A 23416-nucleotide genomic window follows, 5' to 3' on the forward strand; every position below is an offset into this window, starting at 1 on the left:
TGAGATCATCGAGTAAGGCGACAGAATCGTCTTCCAGTAGGCGAGCTGTGCGATAAATGTATTAGGCAGGGGACTACGCGAAAGTTACTGTTAAATGTACACTGAGTGAGAGACTTGTCTGCATCAGGTGGTACGTTAATGTTCAGAGACAGTTGTAAATACTCATGACTTTTCTGTGAAAATGGATTGTACAGAGTAAGTAATTCTTAGTATCATTGTTGTAATAAAGTGACCAAGCATTCTACGCTAATGAAAAAAAAAAAAAAAAAACACAACACGAAGAAGGAGTTGTGTGACATAAACGAAAGATGGTAGGCGTGTTTCTACATCTGACAGACGATGTCTGCTCAGAATTCGCGCAAGTGCGATGCATGCCAGATTCGGTATAAATACTCGCTGTAACGATCGTGAGCGTTAGTCACTTATTAGACTGGACTTGGTGAGAGACTGGACTTGGTTAGTAGGGGTTAGCCAAGGATGCATTTAAGGCAACGGAGACGCCATTATCCATAGCAGGAAGACTTGGCAGGAATGTAGCCGCTGTACGTGACTGATGGCAGCGGTGGTCACGAGAATGTACGGTCGCAAGAAGACCGGGCTCCGGACGGCCACGTGGCACTACCGAGAGGGAAGACGATCGTCTTCGGCATATGGCTCTGTCGCATCGTTCTGCATCTGCTACAGCAATTTGAGCAGCAATTAGCAACACACTGACACGACGAACATTTACAGATTGACTACTTGAAGGACAGTTCCGAGACAGACGCCCTGTACTGTACATTCCACCCGCCCCAAACTGCTACCATTTGTGATTTCAGTGGTGTCAAGAGAGAGCACATTAGAGGGCAGGGTGGAGGTCTGTTATTCTTTTCTGGTGAAAGCTGGTTCTGTCTCGGCGCAAGTAATGGCCGTGTTTGGACAGAAGGAGGCCAGTTGAGGACTTGCACCCAACCTGTCTGCATGCTAGACACACTAGACCTACACCTGGAGCTATGGTCCGTGGTGCGATGTCGTATGACAGCTGGAGCTCTCTCGTGGTTGTCCCACTCATTTTGACTGCAGAACTGTACGTCAGTCTGGTGATTCCACCTGTTGTGCTGCCATTCATAAACAGCATTCCGAGGGGGGGGGGGGGTGTTTCTCAGCAAACCCACATACTGCTGTGTAACCCAATATGCTCTATGGCTTGCTCGATCACAAGGTCTGTCTCCAGCGACATCTGAAAACTGCTTTAATCGTCTCTGTATTGACCGACCAAGTGCGCACAGACAGATACCCGGCATCTGTTCAACACAATGCATGCACGCTCGCATGCATGCATTTAACATTCTGGCGGTTACACCGGTTATTAATGTACTAGCACATTTTTCAATGGCTTATCTCGCGCTTACGTTAACCTGTTATCTTCCAGTGTTAATCACTCAAATATGTTACCTAGACAAATGTAACCCCGAAATTTCATTACTCTGCATAAATTATTTTCTTCGTGTTGCGATTTTTTTCCGTCTGTGTGTGTTGTCTGTATCAAGTGATACGTTAACGTTATTAAATACTCGTAACTTGCCTGTAGTAATGGACTGTAAAAAGTTAAGTAATTCTTCTTATTTTTGTTGCAATAAAGCGAACTTGCATACTGCATATTATAGTATCCACTCGGTCTCCTCCCGGAGCATCGACAAGTGTGAAACAGATTGTTTCTTTTTCGTCTGCGTTGTATCCCGCCTAGGATATACTCCGCTGCACTGAGTATGTGGCAGGTTTATTTTATTAAACTCTGCGGACAGACGCGCTTCTGTCACCGCAGTCGTCATTTACCTGACGGAGGGAAACCGTGAGCGTGCCCAGTCTGCGAATTGTATGAGTCTGTTCTGTCTGTGGTCGTATTTTAACTGTTTATACATCTTACATTTTGAGGCGCACATTGCGGACCAGCCCAGCATTTGCTTAAACGAGCGTGAGAAATCGACAGTGAGGCTGGCCAGTCCACCAGCCACGTCGTTAATCCGGGTGTGGGTAATTTCTCTGTCTCGCCAGCTATCGCGCTGCGCGATACGCTATACGGACAGCTGGGTATATTACTTAAAAAATAACTTTATTTCTGTTCTCTGATAGAACACTCATGGAATACTGACTCCTGCCATGTTCTGACTCAGTGCTTACGGGCTATTAATAATGACTACACAGCTGAAATCAATTTAATCATTAAAAGTTTATTGAAATTCTTGAAATGACAAGAGGATAACTGTCTTCTAACTCTTCGACTGTAAGGGAGTTGTTAGCATGATATCTTTTAACATCCCCCAAAGATAAAAGTCACATGTATTTGGATATGGGTAATGAGGAAACAAATGAACTATACTATGATCGAAGACACTCTGAATACTATCGCAAATGCGCTGGCGGTGTGCGCTCTTGCTCTGTCCTGCATGTAACAACCGTAGGTATGTTCTATGATAAACGGTTGCAGTATGTTGTTCACATACTCATCGGAAGTTACGATTTACTGGAGCAAATACAACTGACACGCCAGTAACAAGTTTTTAACAGAATGACGACTTTTGTGGACTTTTTTGAGAGATGTCTCCTAACTAGTTTAGTTTACATTCGGTTAATGCACTGGCATTTTTAGACCTCTTTTTGTTTCACACAGATCCAGTGCCTTGAAATTAAGTTACTGATCTATGTACCGTCGAGTCTTTCGGAAAACAAATTTCTGTACCGAGACAAGCTAACATTACACATACAACTTTGTTCTTCCATTGTTCGAGAAAAGAAACACTCGCTGATTGCTCATGTGTAACGTAATGAACGGAAACTACACGCAGAATGAAAGGGAAAAAGTATATCGATCACAAAGTAATCTAAATAGACAACCACACACACACACACACAAACACACACACACACACACACACACACACATATATATATATATATATATATATATATATATATATATATATATATATATATATATAACGATACGCCACCTCTCCCACAATCTAAGTAATAGCCGGGACATCATGCTATGATCGCAGTCTGCCTAGCGGGTGTATTAGTTCGCGCGCATCGAAGGAGAAAACGCGTAAGTCGTAACACAAAAACCCTGTATTTCGCTATCGTCGCGGGAAACGATGGTCGTAAAAGTTAGGCTCAATAACTGACAACACTAGAATCCAGCACTGATGTATGAACCGCACACATCGTTGGCGACAACGTTTACTGCTTGGCGGCTATCAGTTACAGCTTTAGATCACATCCCGTGTTTCTTGTGAGCCTGGACATATCACAGCAGCATACCGTGAGCCGCAGCAGCTGCTCTTCCATCCATTTCAGCGTGCCGTGCCCAGCGTGATAATTTGCGGAATGGAATGCCGTAAAGCGTAATACTGAGGCTAGCGTAGCTGCCCTTTAGGTGTTACGTCCCCAACACGACGCGCTACATTCTGGGAAGAGGTAGTAAAATGATGACGTACTCAGAAAACTACGTAAATTTAGGTGAAACTCCCAGATAATCGAAGAATCACCGGTCAATAACTCAGCAGTGATGACTGAGCCGTCGTAACATCGTAATGAAGTCCTAGAATTCAACCTGCTTCAAAATATTGGGTTGGTGCATAAGTTCGTAGCGCTTTGCCGCAATAAACACGACAGATACACATAACAGAGACTTTAGTATTCTGCTTCACAATTTACAACGATCTTCCAATGCTGGGGCAACTTTTCGATCCCGCGACTGTAGAAATCACGTGGTTTTGAGGCGAAGAATTCGTCGAGCCATCTTCGGAGCGCATTTTCATCCGGAAAGGAAGTTCTTTGAATCGATAGAGATCGGAAAAGGTGAAAATCTTAGGACGGAAGATCGGGTGAATAAGATGGGTGCGGAATGAGTTCCCAAACCTATTCCTGTGCAGTGTTTTTTGTCAGTCTACTAGAATGCGGGCGGGCGTTATCGTGGAGTAGCCTCACTTAACGCACTGTTCCTGGTCGGTGTTCTTGGACTGCTCCTGCAAGACGTCTCAGTTGTTTTGACAGTAAATGTCAGCACTGATAATTACACCACTTGGAAGCAATTCGTAGTTAACCACACTGCGCTGTTCCACCCGATGCAAAACGTAATCTTTTTTGAATGCACGCGGGTCATCCTACGAGGAGTTGCTGCTTTGTTTGGGCTCAGCCATTCCTTTCTTTTCCTTACGTTATCATAAAGACCCCATTTGTTGTCACCAGTAACAATATAGGACAGAAATGGTCGGTGTTTTCCACGAGCCATTTGGTGACGAGCAAGCACAGACGCACATGCGGCCACCCGCTGATCTTTGTGATTTTGGCTTAGAGCATGCGGTACCCATACACCCGATTTGTGAACCTTCCCCACTGCATGAAAATATCGCACGACGGTGGAATGATCACAGTTCATCACATCTGCCAGTTCTCGAGCATACTGACGTAGATCATTGTGGATTAATGCGTTTAAACGATGCTCATCGTACCCCGGACGTCTTCCTGAACATGGAGAGTCACTAATGTCAAAAACGATCCTCCTCTCTTTCTGTGCTCTGGCGAATGGCATTATCCTCATGCACGGCGCAAATGTTTCTGGCTGCTTCCGCTGCTTTCAGCCCTCTACTGTACTCAAACAGATGAATTTCTGCCACTTGACACTCCATTTTCTAGCGTCCACAGTTCCACTCACTATATCTAAATCACAAAATGTAAATTCAAATACCAATATGAACTACAAATAAAAATGACAATCGATAAATAAACCCATAGCAACCGTAATACCAACATGTGAAATAAAAACGCTACGAACTTCTGCACCAACTTCATAGAACTGCCGCTCTTCTGACTCGAATTACGATAGTTCTTGAGACTTGACGTAATAAACAGTGAAGTCTTTACCAAGACAAGGAACTGCAGTAGAAACAGGTTCTCTAGATGTGGAGACTCTACTTCTCTGACAGATAACATAATAAAGTTACAACCTGGAGAAGTTGAAGCGATGCGCTCTGATCCGTCGCTATACGATTCGGAGGCGACAGCACGACCAATCAAATACGAAACGATTAGAAAAATTACGAGGGCATTCGACGATTAAAGAGAAAAATTGTTGTAGAAATGAAAGAGGTTTTAGGAGGAGTTTTGTTCTTTCATCACTGTACATTGGAATCATTGGGATGAGCTGACAACAAAATTCAAATGGCTCTGAGCACTATGGGACTTAACTTCTGAGGTCATCAGTCCCCTAGAACTTAGAACTACTTAAACCTAACTAACCTAAGGACATCACACACATCCGTGCCCGAGGCAGGATTCGAACCTGCGAAGGTGGCGGTCGCGCGGTTCCAGACTGTAACGCCTAGAACCGCTCGGCCACATCGGCCGGCTGAGCTGTCAACAGCTGAAGGATGAAAAGTATTTTGTTCATAACCTCAATATTGCATTTAACAACAACATGTCCGTTTGAAGTTCCCAAATTAGTTCAACAACGTTCCTTTCTGAAGGTGAAAACCAGCTAAAAACTTTACTTTACAGTATGGTAAAAGTTGTATACACTACAGAAATTTTTATAAGTGAGCTGAACAGCTCAAAAATGGTCGAACCCGAGTTACTAACAACGTCCTGGCTGTCCAGTTGAAGTATCAACTTCATCGCTTGAAACCAGAACTGACGGCATTATTCTTGAAGATCGACTTATTACGGCTGAACATGTAGCAAAAACGGTTGAAGTAAGTGATGACACAGTTCATCATGTTATCGATAACAAGCTCTAGTATAGAAAAACAAGTGCGACGTGGGTCCCGAAAGAGTTAACGCAACAACCGAGAAAACAAGACCCAAAGAGTATACAGTCTTGGCCGGCCGAAGTGGCCGTGGGGTTAAAGGCGCTGCAGTCTGGAACCTACGGTCGCAGGTTCGAATCCTGCCTCGGGCATGGATGTTTGTGATGTCCTTAGGTTAGTTAGGTTTAACAAGTTCTAAGTTCTAGGGGACTAATGACCTCAGCAGTTGAGTCCCATAGTGCTCAGAGCCATTTTTTGTATACAGTCTTGAAAAGTTTTTTTCTATATAAATTTCTTTCTTTAATGATTTAATATCCAGCGTAGTTAAAGATGTATGACAGTGAAGTTTGTGTATTTTCATGATATTAATGTGGATAGAAAAGGAGTGTAATAAGACAATAAAGTATTCCACTTTTATGTTGTCAGCGTAAGTGCCCAAACGCGCATCCCAAACAAAACAAATACTAATTAGAAGAAAAGTTGTGCTAACAATGGAACCTCCCCTCCGCACCCCACTCAGATTTAGTTATAAGTTGGCACAGTGGATAGGCCTTGAAAAACTGAAAACAGATCAATCGAGAAAACAGGAAGAAGTTGTGTGGAACTATCAAAAAATAAACAAAATATACAAACCGAGTAGTGCATGTGCAAGATATGCAACATCAAGGATGGTCTGAGCTCAGGAGCGCCGTGGTCCCGTGGTTAGCATATAGCCGGCACGGTAGCTCAGCGTGTTCGGTCAGAGGGTTAGCTGCCCTCTGTAATAAAAAAAACTGAGTTAATCGGTCGACAACGAACTTAAACGGATGTCTTACGACGTCCGCCCCGAGCAGATGCAATGAACAAAAACGGACAAAACGAGATTAAAAAAAAAAAAAAAAAAAAAAAAAAGCATGAGCAGCTGCGAACTGAGAGGTCCTTGGTTCAAGTATTCCCTCGAGTGAAAAGTTTGTTTTTTTTATTTTCAGACAGTTATTATCTGTCCGTCCGTTATGTTTTCATCACTTTTTGGGAGTGATTATCACATCAACAAGAAAACCTAAATCGGGCTAGGTCTTTTTACCCATTCGCCAAGAGTACAAGTTAGGTGGGTCGACAACATATTCCTGTCATATGACGCACATGCCGTCACCAGTGTCGTATAGAATATATCAGACGTGTTTTCTTGTGGAGGAATCGGTTGACCTATGACCTTGCGGTCAAATGTTCTTGGTTTCCATTGGAGAGGCACGTCCTTTCGTCTACTAATCGCACAGTTTTGCGGTGCGGTCGCAAAACACAGACACTAAACTTATTACAGTGAACAGAGACGTCAATGAACGAACGGACAGATCATAACTTTGCGAAAATAAAGAAAGTAATCTTTTCACTCGAGGGAAGACTTGAACCAAGGACCTCTCGTTCCATAGCTGCTCATCCCAACCACGGAACCACGGCGCTCCTGAGCTCAGACTGTCCTTGATGTTGCCTATCTTGCGCATGGACTACTCAGTTTGTATATTTTGCTTATTTTTTTCATAGTTCGACACAACTTCTTCCTGTTTTCTCGAATGATCTGTGTCCCGTTTTTCAAGGCCTATCCACTGTACCAACTTATAACTAAATCTGAGGGGGGTGCGATGGGGAGGTTCCCTTGTAAGACTATATTACACTGCTGGCCATTAAAATTGCAGTACTGGAAAGGATAAACAATATCGAAATTTTACGGACTAGAGTAGAGTAGGAAGAATACGTGATTAAATTTGTAGGGGATTTGGAAGTATACTGGGTGCGAAATTTCTGCCAGCTCTGGCATATACAACCGGTCTAATTCGGCCGGGCGACCGCATCGAACAGCGCAGGTGATGCAGCTCTTGAAACGAGAGAATATTCGGCGAATAGACTGGCCTGCCAGTTACTCCGACTTAAATCCCATCGATGCGTTGGGCAGATGTATTGCAGCACGTCCACATGCACCTATGACCACCCAGCAGTCGGGAATCTCGCTGGTGGAGGAATGGAACGCCCTACCACAAAATCTCCTCACCAACCTCGTGGTCAGCATGGGAGCGCTTGCAGAGCATGCAATATCGCCTGCGGTGATCACATCACACACCCTATTAAGAACTCTGTCCTGCCTTTTGTAATGCCACGGACCGTCATACACTGAGGCGACAAAAGTGACTGGAGAGTCAAAAGCACATATCCAGATGGCGGTAGTATAGCGTACACGAGGTATAAAAGGGCGGAACTGTCATTTGAACTCAGGTGCTTCATGTGGGAACGTTTCCGACGTGATTACGGCCACACGACGGGATGTAACAGACTTTGAACGCGGACTGGTAATTGGAGCTAGATGCATGGGAAATTCCATTCCGAGAACAGTAAGGAAATTTCATATTCCGAGATCCACAGTGTCAAGAGTGTGTCGAAAACACCAAATTTCAGGTATGACCTCTCACCACAGACAACGCAGTGGCCGACGGCTTTCACTTAACGACAGAGAGCAGCGGCGTTTGCGTATAGCTGTCAGTACTAACACCAAGCAACACTGCGTGAAGTAACCGCAGAAATCAATGTGGGACGTAAGACGAACGTATCCCTTAGGACAGTGCGGCGAAATTTGGCGTAAATGAGCTATGGCAGCAGACGACCGACGTGATTGCATTTGCTAACAGCACGACATCGCCTGCAGCGCCTCTCCTGGGTCGTGAACATATCGGCTGGACCCTATTCGGCTGGAAAACTGTGGCCCAGTCAGATGAATCTGGATTGCAGGTGGTAAGAACTGACGTTAGCGTTAGAGTGTGGCGCAGACCCTACGATGCCGTGGACCCAAGTTGTCAACAAGGGGGCACTGTGCAAGCTGATGGTGGCGACATAATGGTTTGGCTGTTTTTACATGGAATGGACTGGGTCCTCTGGTCCAACTGATCGGATCATTGACTGGAAATGGTTATGTTCGCCCACTTGGAGACCATTTGCAGCCATTCATGGACTTCATGGTCCCTAGCAACGATTTCATTTCACCGAACCACAACTGTTCGCGATTGGTTTGAAGAACATTCTGGACAATTCGAACGAATGATTTGGTCACCCAGATCGGCTGACATGAATCCCATCGAACATTTATCGGACGTAATCGGGGGGTCAGTTGGTGCACAACATCCTCCACCGACAACACTTCCGCAATTATAGACAGCTGTAGAGGACGCTCGGTTTAATATTTCTGCATGGTACTTCCACCGACTTGTGGAGTGCATGCCATGTCGAGCTGCTGCACTACGACGGGCAAAAGGAGGTCCGATACGATGTTAGGAGGTATCTCATGACTTTTGTCACCTCAGTGTAAATCGCGGAGACTTCAGTGTAATTACTGTCTTCGAATAAAAATATCATTTCTGTTCGTCTGGATGGAAATTTCTTTCAGTTACCTTCTTACTATAGTGTAGCAGTTCTTTCTGTGCATAGTTCAAGATTCATCGGGCTGTTAGCCTAGCGGTCTAAGGCGCTGCAGTCATGGACTGTGCGGCTGGTTCAGGCGGAGGTTCGAGTCCTGCCTCGGGCATGGGTGTGTGTGTTTGTCCTGAGGATAATTTAGGTTAAGTAGTGTGTAAGCTTAGGGACTGATGACCTTAGCAGTTAAGTCCCATAAGATTTCACACACATTTGAACATTTGAAGATTCATCGGGCTGTGTTACTTGGCAGTAACGCATAATGCGAAAGTTAGTTTCCTCCTTAAGTTTTGCACTCCAGTGTATATCAAAGTATCAATTCATCACGTTCATACATACATGTTGATGTAAACATTCTTAAATTAGTTGTCAGGTGTGAAATTGTTACAGATATACTATTATACTACAAGGAGGTCGAGTCTTGACGATTTGATAAAATTCACTATTCATATGTTGACAGAGCTTCATAAATCAGCCGCACGGAGTAAGCGTACGGTTTATGTTTTCAGTTCGTCTTTCTATGTACATATCTCAGATTCAATTTTTCTAGTAATCTTCTGACACACAACAGTATTAATAGGCCTACGCATGGATAGTGGTCGTATTTACCACTTTACATGGTCGATGAAGGGACCATTATGGCATTTTTTTATTAATTTGAAAACAGAGTATTAGCTTATTAATTTACTCCGCAGTGTAGGATTAGAAAAGGAAGTCATATACGTATATGCAATAAATAGTAAGATGTCTGTAAAATGAATGTCAGGCTCACCAAACTACTTGTATCACAGAACGTAAAAAAAGTTTACGTTAATTACCTGTATATATCAATGCAAGGAATATATAATTGTTTCTGAGGTTTCCATATCAGTTTTGCTAATATTACAGCTGTAAACTTCAAGCATTCCAATAACCTGCCTGTCGTCAGCAACCTCAAAGCTACTCCTCTTCTCCCGTCGACTCGACTCTCTCTCTCATTAACTATATGAAATGCATGAGGTTGCTGAACAGCATCCACAAGAAATGCTCTCTCATTAACGTATTTTGCTGCTCTGTTTTACGTCGAGTAGACATTAATAATTTGTCGTATAATGCTGGACCCATCCGAACGTAATTTATGAAAACTTAAGTGTTCATGTCAGTCAGTATATTAATATGCGACAAAAGCACTCCCTCATCAGACCACAAGTGGCCCATCGGGACCATCCGACCGCCGTGTCATCCTCAGTTGAGGATGCGGAGAGGAGGGGCGTGTGGTCAGCACACCGCTCTCCCGGTCGTTACGATGGTTTTCTTTGACCGGAGCCGCTACTATTCGGTCGAGGAGCTCCTCAGTTGGAATCACGAGGCTGAGTGCACCCCGAAAAATGGCAACAGCACATGGCGGCCCGCATGGTCACCCATCCAAGTGCCGGCCACGCCCGACAGCGCTTAACTTCGGCGATCTGACGGGAACCGGTGTATCTACTGCGGCAAGGCCCCTGCCGTTAATATGCGACAAGTTATTCCTTTTTAGAGCCATTCTCGGACCCATTTCCTCTTTCTCGCCGTTTTCTGTTGTTTCTTGCCAGCTATAGCTACTGTAATTGCGTCACAAGCTTTCTTTTGATTGTTCGTCATCTTAACCGTGTAAAATTGCGTTGTTAACAGACAATACAAATAGTATTGTAGATGCGGTGAGGGCCGTTTCAGTATATTGAGAGTTCGACTATCTAGGGTTGTCAGTAAATACTAAACGTATGCAGGCACTGTAAGCCCATTTTACGGGAGCGACTTTGTCTCAATCGATCATTCGTGGAAAGTGTGTCTACTGTTGCGTCCCTGGAGGATTATTCCTGTGCAGCACTCGCTTGTGACGAGAGGTCGTTTTCGTGTGTTGAGAGTGTTGTGACTTGGCAAGAAAGCCAAGTCACTATGAGGTGAAGCCGAAAGGCACGCGCTTAAGCTCACGCAGGCTGGCGCGAGATCTGGAACAGTTAAGGGAATTAATAGTAGCAAATAAAGTACGTAGTTGATGTAATACTTAACTTTAATCCATAATTGGAGAACATCGCTCTTGATGGTACATGTTTTATAATTTCAATATTAACTGGTAATGGCGCCTTGCTAGGTCGTAGCAAATGACGTAGCTGAAGGCTATGCTAACTATCGTCTCGGCAAATGAGAGCGTAATTGTCAGTGTAGCATCGCTAGCAAAGTCGGCTGTACAACTGGGGGCGAGTGCTAGGAAGTCTCTCTAGACCTGCCGTGTGGCGGCGCTCGGTCTGCAATTACTGACAGTGGCGACACGCGGGTCCGTCGTATACTAATGGACCGCGGCCGATTTAAAGGCTACCACCTAGCAAGTGTGGTGTCTGGCGGTGACACCACAGAGAGAGGTGTCTGCTGTGAAGTTTTGCACCTGAACTGTGAAAGTAGGGTTATGTGACAGTGTCGTTTTCACGAAAAAAATTAATATAGTAACAGAATGTAGGAAGAAGCAATGATGAGATAGATTATTAATGACCAACGCAAACTTCAGGATGAATGTTCTTGACAACTTTCCACATTACTGAGAACTGGAAGAACAGGAAATGTGTCATCAACAGTATTTAGAAGACAATAAACAGCGCCTTCTTACCTTATCCTTTGCATATTGTTTTCCTACCAAGTCCCAATTACACGTCGAAATTTATTTTTCTCGTCCAGTAGACCTCACTTTTTCACTGTTCAAAGAACTTTCATTAAAAGTGTTTATCCATTTACGTTCTTTTCTACGCATACTATAGGCTTTTTCTTTGTCCAGTCGTTTTAAAAAGCATACAATCCCGCCGGAGCAGCATCAGTAACTGGGTATTACAGCAGAGGTTAAAAATACCGCTTCAGTTGTAGTTATTTTTATTTCTAACAAGTTAAAACACGACCGGTTTCGTGCTCTTACATGCACATCATCGGTTTTTTTTTACTGAAAATAAACAAGAGACCGGATCTAATAATAGTTTTTACACGCAGTAGTACATATAGAAAACCAAAAAAGAAGTTCCACATAACATTCTAGAAAACAGCGGTCGGGCTAGGTGCGGTAAAGCACAAGTCAATGGCAAAGTGACACCAGACAATACTACGGACGACCGCCTGGGTAAAGAAATATGCAATGAACACCAGGACACTTACACTCCGTGCTGCGACCCCGAGTACAGGACGCGGTTTACAACTGGCAAGGACAGACCTCGGAGTAGCGTACACGAAGGGAGAAGCAAACTGGTAAACCGAAGTGGCAAAAGTACTGCCAGCTGTTGATTAGCAGAACAACGCGTGGACAACTAGCCTGGTCGTTCACAATTTGAATTGGTGATTTACATTCAAAATGAAAAAAAAAAAAATACGTTGAAAGTTATATGGTTCAAATGGCTCTGAGCACTATGGGACTTAACATCTTAGGTCATCAGTCACCTAGAACTTAGAACTACTTAAACCTAACCAACCTAAGGACATCACACACATCCATGCCCGAGGCAGGATTCGAACCTGCGACCGTAGCAGTTCCGCGGTTCCGGACTGCAGCACCTAGAACCGCACGGCCACCGCGGCCGGCGAAAGTTATATGAAAAGCGTTAAAAGTACGTTAAGAGCGGTAAAGGAACATATTGAACGTGGGTAGAACACAGCTGTAGTAAAACTAACTGGAAGCAGGCGACATAAAATTTATATATGAACGGTAAAACAGAATGAAAATTTTCCCTTTCCATCAGTGGATGCAAGTTTTTAATTTAGTGGGGATCTACATTGAAGAGCCAAAAATCTGGTACACCTGCCTAATATCGTGTAGGGCCTCCACGAGCACGCAGAAGGGCCACAACACGATGTGGCGTCTACTCGACTTATGTATGGAGTTGTGCTGGATGGAATCCTGCAAGACTGTCCATAAATCCGTAAGAGTACGAGGGGGTGGAGGTCTCTTCTGAACAGCACGTTGCAAGGCATCCCAGATATGCTCAATAATGTTCATATCTGGGAAGTTTAGTGGCCAACATAAATGTTTAAACTCAGAAGAGTGTTCCTGGGGCCACTCTGTAGCAATTCAGGACGTGTGGGGTGTCACATTGTCCTGCTGGAATGTACAATGGACATGAATCGTTACAGGTGATCAGACACGATGCTTATGTACGTGTTACCCGTCAGAGTCGTATCTAGACGTATCAGGGGTCACATATCACTCCAACTGCACACGCTTCGGACCATTACGGATCCGCCACGAGCTTAAACAGTCCCTTGCTGACATGAAGGGTCCATAGATTCATGAGGTCGTCTCCACACCCCTGCACGTCCATCCGCTCCATACAATTTGAAAAGAGATTCGTCTGACCAGTCAGCATGTCTCCAGTCATCAACAGTTGAATGTCGGTGTTGACAGGCCCAGGCGAGGAGCAAAGCTTTGTGTCGTGCAGTCATCAAGGATATACAAGTGAGTCTTCGGTTCCGAAGGCCCATATCGATGTGTTTCGTTGAATGGTTCGCACGCTGAGAATTGTTGATGGCCCAGCATTGAAATCTGCAGCAATTTGCGGGAGGGTTGCACTTCCGTCACGATGAACAATTATTTTCAGTAGTCGTTGGTTCCGTTCTTGCAGGATCTTTTTCCGGCCGCAGCGATGTCGGAGATTTAATGTTTTATCGGATTCCTGATATTCACGGTACACTTATTTGTGAAATGGTTGTACGGGAAAATCCCCACTTCATCGCTATCTCGGAGATGCTATGTCTCATCGCTCGTGCGCCGACTATGACACCACGTTCAAACTCACATAAAGCTTGAGAACCTACCACTGTAGCACCAGTAACAGATCTAACAACTGTGCCAGACACTTGTCTTATATGTGCGTTGCCGACCGCAGCGCCGTATTCTGCCTGTTTACATATCTCTGTATTTGAAAACGCTTGCCTATACCAGCTCCTTTGGCGTTTCAGTGTATATGGTGACGTGAAACAGCGGGCCACAGCCATGAGTTAAAAGAACATACACATGTGAGATTCCTATTAAAAAGCATCTCCCTACTGAACAAAATGGAAGGTAGCAATACCTTACAGTCCACACTGTCAAAAATTACTATACCAATCAATAGCTAGTAGGAATTGCACTAAAGGGACACATTAAAAGTAGGAGCAATTTAAAACCTGCTAACTAAAAGCCGACGACTTAACGAGCCTTACATAAGCTAACATCCAGGACCAATTTTACATCATGAAAGACAGGAAAATTTTAACTTAGTGAGGACACAAATATTGACGCACAAAAATGCGCCGTAGTCATAAGATAAAAAAAATACACAGACGTGATAATGGGCATGTAAGAGCCCGAAATCGGTCGTGTTTTAACTATTGAAAAATAAAATGAACCTTACAACTGAAGCGGTATTTTCAACCTGTGCCTTTTGAAATGTAAATAACGTTTTGCTTTTCGACGTGTGACCTTCGTAATTTCTCATGAAAAGTACTAAAACTACGACTAAAGGTTAAGAAGACAGAAAAGCAGAAATCCATTAGTATAACAGGAGGAGATCGGCAGGAATAGGTTAACTTCCGATGTTAGCAGATGACGCCACAGTCTCACGGGCAGTCTGCCTCACAGTCAAGGGTTCATAACTCCACACTCGGCAGTGTTAATGGATGACTGACGTCACTGACCCACTATCGACTTGCTTGGCCGCTGATTTACACGTAAATGTGTGACATGCACCTAGAATAACTACTCGATTTTGACCGGAAAGTCGCTCGGGTAAAAGGGGTAGAGACTGCCGCACGAGCGTGTTATGGGTCCGAGGAGAATGGCGAATGGCGAATAACCAGCGCCGCGGCTCTTGTGTTATGCCATGTTCTTATCCCACGAGGCGGGCCATTATCGCAACGTCAACTCCTGGCAATCAATCGAGACGACGCCACACTACTCAGAATCTGGCGCTATCTTCAGCCACATCCAAGTGAACGCCAGTTGCAAACAAACTCTCTTACTCTCCCACAGATGGTCTGGTTTCCATCCGGGGAAGTTGGATCCAAAGCTCTGCGGATATTGGAAACTGAAAAAGTTATATAGTCAGTTCCACAAGAAAGTGTACGCCATAATTTTAAATGTAACGTCCGCAGCGACGTCTCTGATAGTGGCCTCGAATCTGTAATCGATGTGCTTTTGCGCAGTTTATAGATAAACAGTGTGAGAGTTGAATGTTTTGTTTTGTCAGTTGCAGTTTAAAATGAGTGCAAAGTATCTGAAGCGTCACGAAGCAGTGTTCCTTAAAACTCATCCAAAGCGACCAAAGCTTTCGTATGGAACTGCTACTAAAATTCTTAGAAGGTCAAAGACATCCGTTGCGAAGTAGGCCAAACGATATTTAGAGATTTGAAACGTGGGTGACTTATCGGAGAGAGTGATAAGGTGGTTATAATCTATAATGGCGACGACTGGAGTAATTATTAGGTAAATGTGGAATTAGTAATAACATGTATTTTCATGTGAACGTAAATTTATAATAGTGCGTTTTACTTCACACAGATAGCTGCGTACACTTTCTTCTGGAACTGACTGTAGATCTCTTCCATCTAGAGCGATTTTGCTTCTGTTTCCCTTGTCTTCATCTTTTCACGGTCAACGAAGAATCTTGTATTACAGTACAAAATAAACTGCAATTACGACTGCACCGGGTTACGTGACAATCCATTTCAGAGTAGAGCACGCTGCTACCTTGCAAGCTAAGCGAGAAAATAACCCCGGAAAATGTCTTCAAGGAAGCGCACGAAATTCGTTATTAACGTAATTAAATTTTTTGACGATGAGGTCTACAGCTACATCCGTGCACAGCATATCCCTTTTAAGTGCATGAGAGCGTATGCTTTGCATTGTTCCACACGTTATGATTTCTTTCCGTTTTCGAATGACTGCTTAAATGTGTCTGTGTTTTCTGTAATTAGTTAAATATCATCTCAGCGTTCCGTATAGGAGCAATACGTCGGGGGCGGTGATACGTAGGGTGCAACAGGGATAAGCGCACATATTTTTATATATGCTACCTTTACACAGCGATCAGCCAGAACATTCTGACCACCGACCTACTATCTGCATAAACCCGTCCAGGCGATATCAGCGTCACCTGGCGAGGAAGGACTGCCGTCAGACACACGCATGGTGCATGTATTATCAGTGAGCGTGACTTCCGTGTGTAGAATGGGGAAGGCGCGCAATGCACCTGAGTTTGACCGAGGGCTGATTGTGATGTCCCGGAGGTTGGGCACCAGCATTTCGGAAACCGCTGCTTCCTTGAGTGTCTTCAACACGCGGCCAAACCGAGGAGAAACCACATCCAGACATCGTGGGCTTGGGCTGCCACGCCTCATTAGAGATATCTGACGTCATATAACTGGGCAGACTGGAAAATAGGACAGGCGGCGGACTGTGGCTGAACAACATCAGACTTTAGTGCTGGGCACAATAAAAGTGTGTCTGGACAGAGCACCGAACACTCCTAACGATGGGTCTCCGTAGCCGACGACCCATGCATGTGCCAATATTAACATCATAACATCGGCAACTACGACAGAAATGGGCAGGTGATCATCAACACTGGACGTTAACGGAGTGGTAGAGAGTTTCACGGAGTGATAAATACCGATACCTACTTCATCATGTTGATGGGAATTCGCGAATCCGTCGTCTTCCGGGGGAACAGCTCCCTGACATCAGTACTGCAGGACGGAGGCGAGATGGCGGCGGCGGCTCCATTATGCTCTGCGAAACATTCACGTGGTCATCTGTGGGTCCATTGGAGCTCGTGTAAGGCACTGCGATGACCGAGGAGTATCGTACACAGGTTGCAGACCATGTACGCCCCCTTCATGACGATCATGTTTGTTATGTTCGCAGGAGAGTTTTGTCGGATGCAGGGAGCTTATCAGCAGACCTTAGCCATCTTCGCTCTGTCTTTATACAAAACGGGTACTCTGATACACAGATTTGTAATACATTTCAACCTGCGCGTTATAAACCTCAATAACAGCCAGAAGAAACGAAGAACTTCACGTGGTCGGTTTTTCTACTCTCTGTTGGTGGCGTGTCCTTTAGTTCATGTTCAAGAAACGTGAAATAAAATGTGTCTTCCGCCCTCTAGCGCGAGTACAAACAATGTTGGGTTCTGTTCAAGACATCCTAGATCTAAGGAGACTGGTGTATATAAAGTCCCGTACCAGTGTGGGAAATCATACGGGTCGCACTGTTAAAGATAGTTGCGCTGAACATAGACGTCGCACCACAATGGGTCAGACAGAGAAGTCTGCTGTTGCTAAGCACTGTCGTGACACGGGACATAGCGTGAACTACGGAGAGACAAAGATCGTTTCGTTCGTCTCCACGTACTGGGACTACATCAGTAAAGAAGCAGTCGAAACACGTTTGAGTAACGACCTGATTAACAGAGACACGGGCTTTCAACTCAGCAATCAATACACGGGAACCAGCACTGGCGGTGCTAAGGCATCGTAGAACGTATCCGAGTACAAACAGACGGGGAATCGGATACACACACTTAAACAGGGCGCCAACGCTCTGCTCGCTCGCACGCTGGGCCGCGATTTGCTCAAAATGGCTCTGAGCACTATGGGACTCAACTGCTGAGGTCATTAGTCCCCTAGAACTTAGAACTAGTTAAACCTAACTAACCTAAGGACATCACAAACATCCATGCCCGAGGCAGGATTCGAACCTGCGACCGTAGCGGTCTTGCGGTTCCAGACTGCAGCGCCTTTAACCGCACGGCCACTTCGGCCGGCGGCCGCGATTTGCCGCCGCGCTTTTGCGGCGCGTCACGCATGCGAAGACCGTGGCCCGTTTCTCCAGCAGCGGGACACTGGATATTGCTGTGCTCTGTGACTCGCCCCATCCCGTGGCGCCTGCCGTCTTCTAGCGAGCCAGCGCACATATTGGCGAGCCACTGCAGTAACACTTCAGTAAGCACCTGAAAATAACGAGCAGGTGTCTCGTTGAAATATTTGCAGCATTCACAATATTATCCGGCGCGACGCCCGTGAACCAATGAATTACTGATGTAATGTAAATATCTGCACTTATACCCATTAAACCCAGTATTGCTTGATCCCTCACATAACATTCGTTCTGGAAACTTTGAAAATAAGCGTTCACTAGGATCTATTTGCATATATTTTGACACGTCTGCCAGTTCAGGGGTTTCAGCATTTCCGTTACGCCGTCCTGTGAATCAAACAAACCTGTGACAGTTCGTACAGCCCTCTCTGCACAGTTTTAGTATGCCCTGTTAGTCCTATTTGGTATGGGTCCCACAAACTGGAACAATATTCTTGGATGGGTTAAACGAGTGTTTTCTAAGCAAACGCCTTACCAGACCGATTGCATTTTTCCGGTACTGTACCAATACAAAATGTGTCACTTGCTTTGCCAACGATTTGGCCTATGTTGTCACTCCATTTCATATCCCCAAAAACTGTTACACCCAAGTATTTGTATGGTTTGACTGATTCGATTTGTGACTCACTGGTAAATTCATCATAGGATAGAACGTTTACGCGTTTTGCAAACTTCACAGTTTTACATTTCTGAACATTTAAAGCAAGTTGTCGAAGTTCGTTCTACTTTGAAATCATATCAAGAGCTAACGGAACATTTGTGTATCTTTTTCATATGGTTTGTTGGTTGCGGGGGAGAGAACCAAACAGCGTGGTCATCGTTCCCATCGGATTAGGGAACGATGCTGAAGGAAATCGGCCGTGCTCTTTCAAAGGAACCATCCCGACATTTACCTGAAGCGATTTAGGGAAATCACGGAAAACCTAAATCACGATGGCAGGACACAGGTTTGAAGCGTCGTCCTCCCGAATGCGGGTCTAGTGTGCTAACCACTGTCCCACCTCGCTCGGTCCTTTTTCAGACAGAACATTATTGTGTAGATAACTGTATTGTCTGCAAATAGTCAAAGGTTATTATTAATACTGTTAGCTAGGTTATTAAGAAACGAGCGACAGTCTTAGCGAAGAAAGTGCAGAAGTGTGGTTGATCAATGGTGGCTTTGTGTTAAGTCATTGGTGTGCATAATACCGAAGGAAGGGCATGATACACAAGGAGTGGGATACAGTATATATCCCAAATATGAAGCAGTTCACAATAAGTATTCCATTGATGCTGCGCATAAGTGTGCTGTTAATCAGCCATTTATGCAATACTACTAAGAATTAAAGAAGATACTAACGCTGCGAAAATTTCTCGTAGCGAGTAGTCTTCTACTTGCTGCGCTCCACAACTTCTGTTGTACATATATGGAGTGCAAGATTAGAAAACAAACTCCAGGAAAAATTACTCTAAGTGATGTATTCGGCTTGAAAAGCTGACAGATTGAGAGAATGATCACATGTAAACGATGAAAAGAGCATACTAGGTGTTTTTCGCAAAAATAAAGCTACGGGACTCAAGTGGACAGTACTTTATTTAGACTAGACGTGGAATCAAGAGACATCGCTTGGAAAATAAATACTCACTAAATGATAGTTGGTGAGTGGTATAGCTCTTAAGTGCTAAACTTTTAACTGTCGTTTATCGCGTGACAATGTTTCAGTTGTAACTTTACCGCAGCGTACGTTGCTTGTTATGTCTGTATCTTTCTAACTTCTTCACAAAAACAACGGAGCGATCGGGGCCTTCAGTTTAGCTCGTCGCGTAATACAAACTGGCATTGGATGTTCTGCCTTCCTATGTGTATCGTAATTAAGACCATGTTTTGTTTCTGCTTTGATTTACTACACACTGATTTAAAATTTATTTATCCTTTAGATAGAGGAACTAGAAAATACTGAAGTTCTTCCCAATCACTAAAAAATTACATGAAAGGTATATCAGAAACAATTCGGTTCATATCAAAAATGAACATTTCGTTACTTGTTATACCTTGTTTAACTCACATGCTAAGTTCTGTTGGATGACTTCTTCTTATAGCTAGAGCTGTTTGACGTAAGACGTGTAAATAAATACAGTACTTAGACGTAAAATATCATTATTTAGCTTCGGAGCTGTAATAGCAGTCATGTTTGCAGATTAAATAATAGGAATCCAAGTCCGCCTACTATGCTCAAATATGTTTCAGTGGTTAACTTTATTGAGGTGATATTCCCTAGAATTTTAATTTCCGTAAGACCCACGTGTCATTTCTCTTTACCTTGCCATAGTTATTTTCGTGGTATTTGTCCCTATCTGCATGCTCATCTGTTGTACAAATACACACAGAAACAGGGAGCATGCCCTTAATGACTCACACTACAAGTTCAAACGTCGAGACTTAACAAAAACACAATGTGTATGTTCTTTCTCTGTTTTTGTTCCCTAATGAACATAATATTTAGTCATATTTGCTTTTAGTCAAGATCATCAACCAGTTTTCGCCAAAAACGTAAATATTCCCAGTTATTGCTTTGTTGTAACTTTTGAATGTTTTACTAGATCTTCTGGTGAGATAAGTGCGCAGGACACAAATTTGTAGGAAACCTTATTGCTCTTGCTGAAATTTTCTAGGTGATATAGGGAAGAAAGGAGGCTGAGAAAGTGAGGGAAAGTTGTCATAATAACAAACAAGATCGAACTTCTCAGTCTCACGCCACAAACGATGGAAGACTTTTTCTTGCTGTATGCTGAGCGCATCGTGATGAAATCAAGGAGTATTTGTGGGTCTCTTGAGATGAACCGGCGGGCATAAACTGTGATGCAGCAAGCACAGATAAGGGGCCGCTGATTTATGAGTTACACCAAGAACGTCGGTTTCTTAAGCAATATACAGAACTCACTTGCTAAGCGTCCTTTTGTAGTAACTAAATAACTACAGAAATAACTGATGCTGGCGACACAGAGATACATGACGTTCTTTCTGCAGCGCGGGGACTGGGCTCTGCAATTAGTCTTTCTATTTTAAATATTTTGAAGACCTTCTAAACCATCTGACTTCAACACTGCGACAGTTCCTTTCGAAAAGCAACGATATTACTGACGTCTCAATTCACACAATCTGTGACAAGAAAAGACGTGCCGGTGACCAATTTGACCCACGGTTAAGAAGAGGACATTGGACTCCTTGTCCTTAGTAAAGCTTTTTCATGGTAACAGACAAAAACTGGCCACCCGTCTTTCTTTTTGACGTGACACCGTCTCATTCCGGGGCATGCATGTACGAAAAGCTTGCGAACGGGGAAGTTACCTTGCCTGTCCCCGGCTATTTCTAACGAACTATAAGTGATATATGCAACATCCTTGCATCACTTGGTAACCTAAGATCTTAGACAAAAACTTCCTCAATAGGTTTTACGGAATGTCGTTTCTCCTGCCCGTGTTAGGAGTTAAATTCTATGCCCATAAGAACACGTGGCTAGATCACACTGATGCACCAAAACAAATGCAACCACTAACCAATTTGTGAAATTTTGGATAGTAGTATTATTTGCAAATTAGAAAACGTACAACTCTCTCAAATTATGTACTATATCTTGAAATCAAACATAACGACAAAAAAGAAGCTAGTCGCAAAAAACTAATTAGACTGGCATCAAGAAAGAGTGTAACTTTGTCTGTGGAGTGACAGAAAGATGACAGTGAAAGACAGAAGAATGTGAAACGGTCAGTGACGAAGAGATATCGACTTCCACCGAAGTCACTCAAGTAAAGGGACACTCCATCATTGTGTGGTGAAACAGACCCATTGAAGGGAAGTCATATTCATAAAATTATAGGAAAGATATATGCTCCAACATCAAATAAGCTTCAGTGTAATTCAGTACCTCAAATACCTGCATTTCACGAGTAATCACCCTGTTTTCTTTCAGCTACTCTGTTTATGTCCATGTTCAATTACTTACCTTGTTCTCCCTTTCATTAGACATATTTGGGTCTGTGGATAGTCTCACTTTTGTGTAGTAAGTTAAACAGTCAGGCACTGATGAAATTATTTTTTTCTTGAATTTATCTTCATATATTACTTATCATGGGAACTAAAGTGGGAATAAGTGAAGCTCGGTGGCTGGAGGAGCAGGACTTCTGGTCAGGTGAATAAAGGGTTGTAAATACAAAATCAAATAGTGGTAATGCAGGAGTACGTTTAATAATGAGTAAAAAAATAGGAATACGGCTAAGCTACTATGAAAAGCATAGTGAACGCATTACTATAGCCAAGATAGACACGAAGCCCACACCTACTACAGTTGTACAAGTTTATATGCCAGCTAGCTCTGCAAATGAGTACGAGACTGAGAAAATGTATGATGAGATCAAAGAAATTATTCAGATAGTTAAGGGAGACGAAAATTTAATAGTCATGGTGGACTGGAATTCGATAGGAGGGAAGGGAAGAGAAGGAAAAGTAGTACAGGAATATAGACTAGGGGCAAGGAATGAAAGAGGAAGCTACCTGGTAGAATTTAGCAAGAGTATAATTTAATCATAGCTAACACTTGGTTTAAGAATCATGAGAGAAGATTGTAAACATGGAAGAGACCTGGAGACACCAGAAGAGAGATACTGCCTACAGGAAAATTAAAGAGATCTTTGGAGAAAAGAGAACCTCCTGTATGAACATCAAGAGTTCAGATGGAAAACCAGTCCTAAGCAACGAAGGGAAAGCAGGAAGGTGGAAGGAGTATATAGAGAAGCTATACAAGGGAGATGTACTTGCGAGCAGTACGGAAATGGAAGAGCGCATCGAGGAAGATGAGAAGGGAGATACGATACTGCGTGAAGAATTCGGTAAAGAACTGAAAGACTTAGGTCGAAACAAGGCCCCAAGAGAAGACAACATTCCGTTGGAGCTACTGACAACCTTGGTAGAGCTAGCCAAGACAAAACTTTTCCATCTGAAGAGCAATGTACGAGACTGGCGAAATACCCTCAGACTTCAAGAAGAATGTAATAATCCCATTTCTAAAGAAAGCAGTTGCTGACAGGTGTGAAAATTACTGAACTGTCAGTTTAATAAGTCACGGCTGCAAAATACTAACACAAATTCTTTACGGAAGAATGGAAAAACTGGTAGAAGCCGACCTTAGGGAAGATCAGCTTGGATTCCTGAGAAATGTAGGAACATGCGAGGCAATGCTGACCTTAGGCCTTCTCATGGAAGATAGGTTAAGGAAAGGCAAACCTACATTTACAGCATTTGTAGACTTAGAGA

General features: G+C 43.6%; 1 protein-coding gene and 1 pseudogene across 1 annotated transcript in view; both read right to left on the reverse strand.

The window, feature by feature from the left end:
* Positions 1–23416, reverse strand: part of LOC124556526 (polypeptide N-acetylgalactosaminyltransferase 16-like) — a 582211-nt gene that overhangs the window by 438755 nt on the left and 120040 nt on the right. The gene's annotated exons all lie outside the window — the stretch shown is intronic.
* On the reverse strand, positions 10590–10707 carry LOC124557528 (annotated as a pseudogene).

Source organism: Schistocerca americana, chromosome X (genome assembly GCF_021461395.2).
Source record: "Schistocerca americana isolate TAMUIC-IGC-003095 chromosome X, iqSchAmer2.1, whole genome shotgun sequence".
NCBI classification, from domain to species: Eukaryota; Metazoa; Arthropoda; class Insecta; order Orthoptera; family Acrididae; genus Schistocerca; species Schistocerca americana.